The sequence below is a fragment of the Agelaius phoeniceus genome, chromosome 3 (genome assembly GCF_051311805.1).
Source record: "Agelaius phoeniceus isolate bAgePho1 chromosome 3, bAgePho1.hap1, whole genome shotgun sequence".
Taxonomy (NCBI): Eukaryota; Metazoa; Chordata; class Aves; order Passeriformes; family Icteridae; genus Agelaius; species Agelaius phoeniceus.
Genome location: NC_135267.1, coordinates 61,337,806 through 61,348,043, shown reverse-complemented (window position 1 = coordinate 61,348,043; position 10,238 = coordinate 61,337,806).

Below are 10,238 nucleotides of genomic sequence, written 5' to 3'. Positions count from 1 at the left end.
AGGACAACATCATCACTGCAGCTCAGGAGTTTGTACAGCTCACTCAGAAACGTGTACCCCTGATGAATCATTGATTTTGAAATAGCTTTCTATCTGTCATCACACAAAGGAAAGTTTTGTTTCTGGCAATGTCTTTAGTTCTGGAAAAATTACAGAACATGTAGAAAACTGATAGGAATTTTGAGTTGGGCTTCAGGTCAGCTAAAGCAGTCAAAAGCCTAAGGTCTTGAGCTCTTCAGTTTGTCAACCCCTCTTGAACTTCTAGGCTGCCCCTCCTTCTGAACCAGTTTTCTCCGGCCGCACACACTGGGAATTATGGTAGATAATGAAAGTGATTTAGGAGAGATGACCACCTTGGCAGAAGGAAGATGTCCTTAATTTCACTATGAGCAGTCAAAAACTAATGTCTATGGATCCTCATGTTGATCACCAGTAGCTGCATCTCACAGGTTGATAGAGAGCTTCTAGAACTACAGTGGAAGTACACAGGTATCAGACAAGTCAGAACCCACAAAGCTGAGTACCAGACCCAGGGCAGGTTTACTGGATGCAGCTGTGGATCCCAGAATATGGCCAAAGAGCCACCGACACTGAAACCAGATAAGGTGATGGTGATAAGGGCTGCGACCCTGCTGCCCGTAGGCTTAGACTTGAGAAAGTCTACCTAAAGCCTTCTGTTATGGATCAATAATCAAGTTATGTGCACTTGTGCAGATGCCTAGAAGAAAATGTACTTTCCTCCTACCAGTTCAAAACAATGAAAATCATGTCCAGAATGGAGGACAGTGGTGTATGCTGGAAGTCTCTTCAGGTTGGCTTGGAAACCACATGTGGTTTTGGGGCAGGCAAAATTCCAAGAACTTAGTTCACATTGCTTAGTTCACTCTACAGATGACCAGCAAACCAGATATCAGCTTATTCCCTATAGGATCTCCAGTAAAAGGCAGATGTCCTGAGAATTGCACAGAATGAAGTGATCAGAACTTCCAAACACCAAACCTTGACTCAATTAAAACATGACCATTCAATTGCAATAGCCTCTGGGGCAGCATTTGGAAGAGCAGGTTGAGGGAGGTGATCTGTCCCCTGTACTCAGCACCTGTGAGACTCATCTGGAGTGGTGGGTCCAGGGCTGCACTACCCAAAATCAGGCAGATACAGACTCACCAGACTGAATCCAGCACTGGGCCACTAAAATAATTATTGATCTTGAGCATGAGAGAACAGGCCAAAAGAGCCTGGAGAAGAAAAGGCTCAGAGGGACCTTACTGGTGAATTTAGTACCTGATGAGAGGAAATGAAGAAAATGAGATCCAGACTCTTCTCAGTGGTTCCTAGTCACAGGACAAGAGGAAATGAACACAAACTGAAACACACGTCTAGATTATCTCAACTGCTTCCTTCCAACCAAAATGACTCTGTGATACTATAAAGACATTGCTGTATTTCCTGTTTGCAATTTTACAAGTCTCAGGGCCATTTATGTAAGTTTCTGCCTTTTTGTTATTCTACATAAAGCAGCACTAGGGAATACTGTACCTGCAGAAAAAAAAAACAGGGACGAAAAGTAAAAATGTAATCTGATTTACACTCAGGCTGGAGCCTTTACCAATAACCTCCATCCTACACAGTATTCTCAATGGTGATGTAATTCAGTGTTGAGCTACTTACCAAAAATAAGATTTTTGCTTTCTGATGAAAAACAACACTCTAGTGTCAGTAATTGTCATGTCTCATTTGAGATACTGTAGGTCACTGTAGAAGCTGGAAATGTCATTTGTTTAGTGGGGAAATGGGGCCATGATAATCTACAGCAATTTTGGAAAACAAGGAAGATGTGTTAAATTCAAGGTTGTGCTGTCCAAACTAACCTTAAGCAATTCAAATATAGGTCTTGGCAGAGGACCTACATGACTCCTCAGAGAAAGCCTATTATAGATCTCAAAGAGGAAGCTTGTGTACCTCCTCTCAAAGAGGAAATGACTGGCTAAGGATAAGACATTGTCAGATGTGCTTATAACCATGTCAGCTGAGTGCCTTTCTAACTATATGAATTAACTCATATACTCATTCATGTACTGCCTAGGAGTATGAAAACACTGTGAGGTAGTTATCAAAGACAACCAAGACAGAGTCGCAGAATATAGTTTATTTAAGATATTTGAAAAGTACCAATTATTTTAGCTTGTAGTATCTGCATTTTGTACTGATTACTCGAAGGGTACTAAAAAATGAAGTAGCTAAATTTGACCCACTCTGACCCACTTGGACTCATAAAATGCAAGAGACATGGAGAATAGTCATTTAAAAAAACAGCCTGGAATTAATGAATGTATATTGGCAAGCTCTATTATTCCTAAAAGATATAAGTTACATTAAATGCCTTTCCAGCCCCAATATTAGCTGTATCTGTCCCACATCCTGCTGCTATGACTAGATGGAACTTGCAGATGAGGTATTTTGATATTATTGATATTCAGACATATATCTTGATACACTACCTTGCAAACTGAGTCGTTGCACAGAGATCTCCTCAAGTCTCTAAGGACTTCTTTTCCAGCAGTGTCCCATAATTGACTACAGGCTTCAGTAATATCTACTATCTAAAGGTATTTAGATCCTGTGCAGCCTAGTTACTGTGGGTTTAATCAAAAGTAGTCTCCATTTCTCTCATACCAAATAAAAGCCATTTATCTTCACCCCAAAGTCTCCTGATGTCCTCCTGATTTTCACTCTTCTTATGATGTCTTGGTACACTACAGTGATGCTACAAGTCAGTGAGCTACTGACCCTGGTAAAACCATGTCCTGGGCTCCTGCTGATTTTAATTCCTGTTCAAGGTCTTTTATTTGACAACAAAACCAAAATTTCCAAGGTACTTAGAGCAATAAACCTTCAGTCTTGGCTGGATCTTGTCCCATACGCAGCTGTCCTTCTAAATCACAGCCAGATCCAAGCTTTCACATGCTCCTCATTTTATAGCTTCAGTCCTACTAAACTCCTCCTTTCCTTCAAACACTTTCCAAATTCTTTTGGCTATCAAATATATGGAATCTTTTGCAAGTGCTTTCCAATCTCAATTCACTTTACTCTTAGCAGGTGGTGGAGCAAGAATTAAAGCTACCAGTGTGTGGAACCTCTGTGTGCAGAATGAGGCCTCGGATGATATGGCCTGAACAAAAACCTCCTTAAAAGTTTTTCTATTAGCAATACTTTTTACTGATCACAGTGCTTCCATCTACTCAAATAATCAGATTATCATTATCACCTTGGACATCTAATTGGGCCTCATCTCCAACCTTCATTTTGCAGATCTGACTCCACAAAATCTCTAAGTTACTTTTCTCATGAATACAGCTAAAATTCTCATCCAATTCTTAACTCTTCATATTTTGTGAAATTAAACCTTCCCCCTGGCTTTTATAAATGTCTATTTGCACCACTTGTCATATCCATCTTTCAAGACATATCTCCCTCCCTCTTGCTTTGGCCTAATCCCTCTCCTCTCTTTACATCTTCCACTGCTTCACCTTTTATATTGCAACTATGCCACAAACTCACATTCACTTGCCTCTGTACAAATATTTCTGAGGCTGCCTCCTGGACACTTAGTTATTATGAGAGGCCACAGTTCATGAGAGCAGCCTATGTTTCAAAGAAGCACCTTGATGTTTCTTCCCCTCTGCCCTCCCTGCAAACATCAGCAGAGTTCTGTCACTGTACCCTTCTTTTGTGATTCTATAGGAAAAAAGCAGCCTTCCTGAGACCACTGCTGACCAGTGCTAACTCTGTACCTTCTTATTCTTTTAATCTGTCAGCATCTACTTCCACCTATTCTTTTGGATTCACGTGGCAAGGTTTCCCTGACAGAGGTCACATCTTCTGCTGTGCTAGTAAAATTTCTGATGTGCTAGAGCTCAGTTGGGGCCTTTTGGGTGTAACTACAATACAAAAAATCCATTCCAAGCTTTGAATCCAACATTGAATAGTATCTATTTAATACACAGGGCTAAACAGATGCATTCATTAGCACTCCAAGAAGAACCCTGGTTCCAAATAAATTTCAAACAAGAATTCCACAAGTGAAGAGCCAGAAAGAAATCCATCTCAATCCACCTTCATTTTCAGATCTCAGTAGATGAGATCTGAAATTTTCAGATGACAGAATGTATCTGGAAGTGAGCAGTTCACTGCTGCATTTTGAAGATGTTAGAATATTTTGGTTTAAAATCAAATCAAGCTAACAAGACGTAAAAGAATTAAAGAGTATTCACACCTTTTAGGAATCAGTGCTGTCACCACAACTTAAACAGAACTGTAGCAATTTATGCCAGGTAAAGCCTCAGAAAAACATATTTATTTAAAAACGTCACACTTTTGATTAGGGGAGCAATGTCTTGCCAATGATTTTTTTTATTTCTGTTTAGCACTTTTCTTAGTCTGGACAGAAATCATTGCAGCTAGCTTTAATCTCCCATACTCAGTACTACAGCAGTGGTGGTTGTCTGTCCCCTTAGAAATACATGATCAGAATGCTGTGGTTGTTACAGCACCCTAATGATAGAAATAGGTTATGGCTCAAACAGAGGCGCCACATTTTATTTTGCCAGCTGCATTAGATGCAAAAAGCTGACTTAAAATCTGTTGATTGTCTTATTTTAAAAACAGATTTTTTAATCAGTTTCTTCACCCTTTTCTCAGTAATATACAAATTCTGACATTGACTTCTTAGGAGCTCGCAACCATGATTAACAACCCACCCTTATACATGGTATATTCAGCAGACCTGAACTTCCAGGTTTTACTGCTTGGATTTTGCTTACTGAATCTTCCTTTCTTGCTTACTGTAAGTGTCTATCATTGACCTTCTGCTTTTTATTTCCTCTAGGCAGAATATATGGCATTCGTATTCTGGCAGCCTGACTCAACATAAGGACATTCAGTCGAGTCAGTAAACTTTTTGGTCCATGCTAAAGACACAGCAGCTCACTCGCCGTGGAACAAGAGTGGCACCCAGTGGTCACAGAGCTTGGCCCAACATTCATGTCCCGAAGTTGTTGCCTTCTGCATTTTATAAATCCTCTTCCCACATACTGAAGACAGAAATCCTTTCATGCTCGAGCTCCCCGACCCAAATCCCACCTCTGGACTTAAAAGACAGAAACTAGAGAAGCGAAGCTGAAAGGTTTCCTCTCTGCCATCTTTTCTCATGTCACATTTTCTGGGTGCATAAACAATCTACCACAGCTATGAGGCCCCTATAAAGGGTATTGCTTACTTCTAAGGGATCAGGCAGCAACTGACTTGCCTGACACAAGCAAGGAAGATGAGGAGTTCAAGGACCTCATCTAATTCTAACACGTTGTTCAGTGGTCCAGATGAGGTAAACATATGTTTTTAAACTGTCCTGCAAAACACCTGTGTGGCAGCAGGAAAGGAAAACGCAGGGACATTGCCTGTTTGTGATCTCCCCTCGTGGGGGACATACAATGCTCTGTGCTACTCTTAGTCCATGGTGGGGTTTAAGACCATAAATTAACTATTGCAAAGGAGGCACAGCTGGCAAATGTGGCGTGGCGATGAACAGTTACCTGTGTGCTCCTCAAAGATTTAGCTAATTTTGTACTTATTTTTTACGATCAGAGTGCAAAAATCTGGGTTCCAATTGATGTGGTATGTTTTATTTTTAATTAATATATTTGTGGGAGGTGTTGCAAGTGACAAAGCTTTCCATATTTTTAACCTGGGGATACTTAATGCTTAAAACTGGAACATCAGAGTGCCTAATTAGGATTGAAACAACTGTTATCCTCAACAGAACATTCTCCAACACAGACAACTTGGATGTTGGATGAACAAGACCAAGCTCACTGAAATACCAATGTTTCACAATGCTTTAAAATTCCCAGTGATAAATGGATGAAAAGTGCAGCTGCTGGTAGTACTGAGTCGGTTTTGTTTTTAAGTCCTACTTGCAAGTGTGAAAAACCCCATTTCTACAGAAGCCAGCAGATAACGTAAATGAGAGCAGTCTTGATTCTCATCATTCCTGACATTCCTCAAATTTTAACCTAAAGTTTGCATTAACTTGTATTTCTTAAAAATGCCTTAGCACCTAAAATGGCATGATGAAGTGAAAGTCAAAATTGTTAAGTAAAAATAAACTTTCTAGTGTGGATGGCTACAGCTAGAGCCTTACAATGTGACCTGAATTGATTAAGTGGCTCACAAATAAAAAGGCACATCAGAAGAATTGAGCAGTAAAAGAAAATCTAATACTTTAAAATAAATATAATGATTTTTAGCCATCTGCTATGACACTACTGAAATCCATGGATCTTTGTACTTCCTGAGTTATGCTAGGAAAGAACCCAGCAGTCTGGACAGAAATTTCTGCCAGATTTTTTGTTAACTTGAAGTGTTTTTTCTTTGAGTGTTTAGTTTTTGCTACACAACATTATTGAAATGGTAACAAGAAAAACACTGTTCTTGGTCAAAATGTGGCCTGACAAACCCACAGTGGTAGACTGACACAGTCAGAAAATTTCCACCACAACAGAATTACTTGGCTCTACCAGAAAAAATAGCTGAAGTAATACTCAGGTTTATTTCACATTGAGTATAAATACTGAAGTGAGCAAAGCATTTAGCTCACACCAGGGTCTCTAAAATGTATCACCTCCACTGTCAAAGGGCAAGAAAACATATTACAGAGCCTGTACAGAGTTAATTCTGAAGAGGTTTCATAATAGTTTTGTACTCTTTTTGCAGCTCATGGCTTCTAAAATTATTATGACTACAGAAATGTACACCTCTCTGCTGTTATGTTCCCTAAACATCTTCCCATTTGCTAATTTATTTTCTTCAATATTTTATTTGGTCACAAAAGTCTTTCTGAGAGAGTGCAGTCACTGTGCTTGTTTGTACAGTGCCTGGTGCAATGGGCTCCTATCATCTATTTAGGATTCTTATGAGGTAGTGTAACAGAAAAAATAAACATTTTATTTTAACATACAATAGAAAATAGTGTCTTTGAGAGCAAGCTGAAGAATAGAGGCCTTGTGGTATGAAAATACTTCCAGCAGGGTGAAAAATACAAGATTTTCTGTCTCTAACCCCTTTTGGGTGTTACATTTCCTTATCAATTTACAATATAATCTGGGCATTTACAACTTGTTCTCTTATTTACCTTAACTTGATGTAAAACAACTGTCAAATAGATTTTTCTGTCTCAGAATTGAGTGGAGTGTGGCATTTCAAGAGCATGGTGTGGATCCTGTTTTTCCCAACAAGATGCCATAATGTAAAACTAGTAACAATATTCCCAAGTAACAAAACATTTAGCTCTGTAAGACTGTACTTCCTTTTAGAGGGAGTTATTTTAAAACTGTATAAACCTGAACATTGGACCAGAAAATAATGAGTATCTACAAATGAGCTCAGCAAGTCTGTAAAATTAACTTCCTGGCACTGGTGATCATGCTTTTTCATCATTGCAGACACAACTTTGGTTTCAACTCTTGCAATGCTGGCAGGTGAACCTGAACTGAAGCTCTAGCCAAGAGAAGAACTCCAACTGATCCCATGTTGGTGTCTCTGCAAAACTGATCTCAGAACCCAATCCTGAGCTTCGTCAGATGCTCAGTTTAGCTTTCTCTGGCATCCACCTGATCTGTGGAATGTGTGCTGAATGTTTCACTGTCTTCAAAATTAGCAGGCTCTGCATGTAAGGTTAACACACAATCGAATGATGAAATAAGCAGATGGTGGATTCCTGCCATTCCCAAAAGAAAACATTTTTTCCAGCACTCCAAAATTCTGCATTATTTTGTTTATGATTTTTTCCAACTGCTTTAACCCTGGAGGAACGAAAGAAAATAGATAAGGAACTTCTCTAGTAGATTCTTGGGCCAGGTTCCAGTATAAAAATGGAGTTGTCCAAAGTCTGGGAGAACATTAAGGTTTTATTATTGCTATTTATACAAGTGCTCTCCATATTCCATCCTCTTTCTGCATGCTTAAGGACTGAGTTGATTGTGGTGCTCATAATCCCTTGCTGTTACACAAGTACCTTTGTGGTAAATATCTTCCGGGGACAATTCCAGCACATCAAAGGACAAAGAGACCGGAGAGTCCCAGGGTGGGTGGCAGGCATTCACAGGAATGGAAAAATTCCTTCCAGCTGCCTTCTCTCAATCTTTTTTGTGAACTTTGTTAGGACCACAAGAAGGAAGTTCTCTTCCTGCAGGCTTTACCTAACTTGCACGAAAGGGCTAGAATGAGCAGAATAAACAGATGAAAGCTTGGAAGGCTCACTTTTCCTCTTGCAGAGTATGCAAGACTTTGTTGGAGACACCTTCTAGAAATGACCAGTTGTTGTGGTTTAAAACTGGCTGGAAACTAAGCTCCAATCAGCCATTTCCATTGCCCCCACCCTCCCCCAATGAAAAAGAGACAAAAGGCAGAGATTATTATTGAGATAATAATTTACTGGAAAAACAGCAATTAAATACGGAAAACAAATCATAACAGCAGTAATACTAATAACAACAGTGTATAAAAAAGGATGATTGCACACAAAAAATTCCTTGCAGAAGTCTGACTGATCCAATGTTACGATGGTCAGCTACGTGGTCTGAAAACATTTCAGCCGTAAACTGCAATTGTTATTTTAGCAAGCAATTTTTCTACCAAAAAGTTTCCACAGGTGAAAGTATTAGCAAAGATTACTGGATTTCATTCAACTATTTAATTTACATCTATTATCGTTTGTGATTACAGTAAGCGTTATGACCACATGAAATAACCTAGAAACTTTAATGCAAGTGCATCTAATCAAGAAAAAGTGTTTACTTTTAACTATGTCAGAATAATACTTGTATACAAAGACTGAGGAGATTTGAGGTTGAGAAAAAGTTCAGCCTTGGTGACAATCAAGTACAAAATGCATTATTAAAAAATTGTTCTGACATGACTTTTTTACATAGAGAAAAACTTAAATTGGAATCTTTTTTTGCTTGAGACCTAAAACAGCCTGGATGCCTTAGCTGGTCTTAAAGCTGATTGATCCCATGCCATTTTCATACTTGCTTATCCTAAGATGCAGCCCATATTCCTTCAAATTTCTTCAGATTTTAAGCAGAAAAATCACGATTGGAATAATTTGTTGTAAAACCGTTTTGGAACTGAGCTACTATCATAGGGCTAGTAGCAGGTACAATTTGAAATCCCACATTTTCACCAACAGGTGGAGCTTACATTTTATATTCAATTTATAATGACTTCAAATAATATATATTAAAAATGATACTTTATACCTCACAGACTCAAAAGTTCAGTATTTCAGATAAGACTAAAACCATGAGAGTTTATACCAATATTCCACTGTATGCAAATAAACCCTAGGCCAGGTCTTCTTCTTACTGACACCAGTTGCAAAGTTCCCTATATTTTTAATGACTGAGTAATTAGATCCATTTTCACTTTTCTGTAAATGTGGTTCCTCCTATTATATTCTCTCTCCTATCAACATCACCTTTTCCCAGTTCTTCATACATAGATTGTTTATCTCACACACATAGGTTTCAAATGTAATAAACTTTATTGATCTCAGAACTGAACCCACAGCTGTAAAGAGTTATTGATGCAAATATTGTGTCTCAACCTCCTTCCATTTACTTCTTCACAGGACAACACTAATATGCACTACAGCATCTGCTGTTATTACTTAAATGGAGTAGGCCATTGGTGGTAGAAGCTACGCCTAATGTAGAAAACCATTGAGAATTACTCCCATTATATCTCCTGAGTGAGAAATTAAGTTTTGCAAATCCTTTGACGTCCTTATTTCTTTGCATCTACCTAGTAATATCCTTTGTTACCTCTGCCTTTTTAGTAATCTAGCTTCCAGGAAATATTTTCTTAACATTGTTGGAGTCATAATAACACGGATCATTACAGGCAAATTTGAAAAAGAACCTTAAAATAAAATACTTGTTTAAAAGTGCTGTGGAAAAGAGAACTTCCTTAATCCACTGTGACAGAAGATACTGCAGAAATGCTCTGCCAAAATAAAATGGCTTTTGGTGGGACCAGTGTATCTCAGGACGAACAAAACAAGAAAACGCCTGAAGAACACATCCCTAGATATAAATACATCTGCAAATATACGTAAGCGCACGCACTTACATACGGTAATTACGCATACGAACACTACTTTTAAATTGGCTTCTCCATTC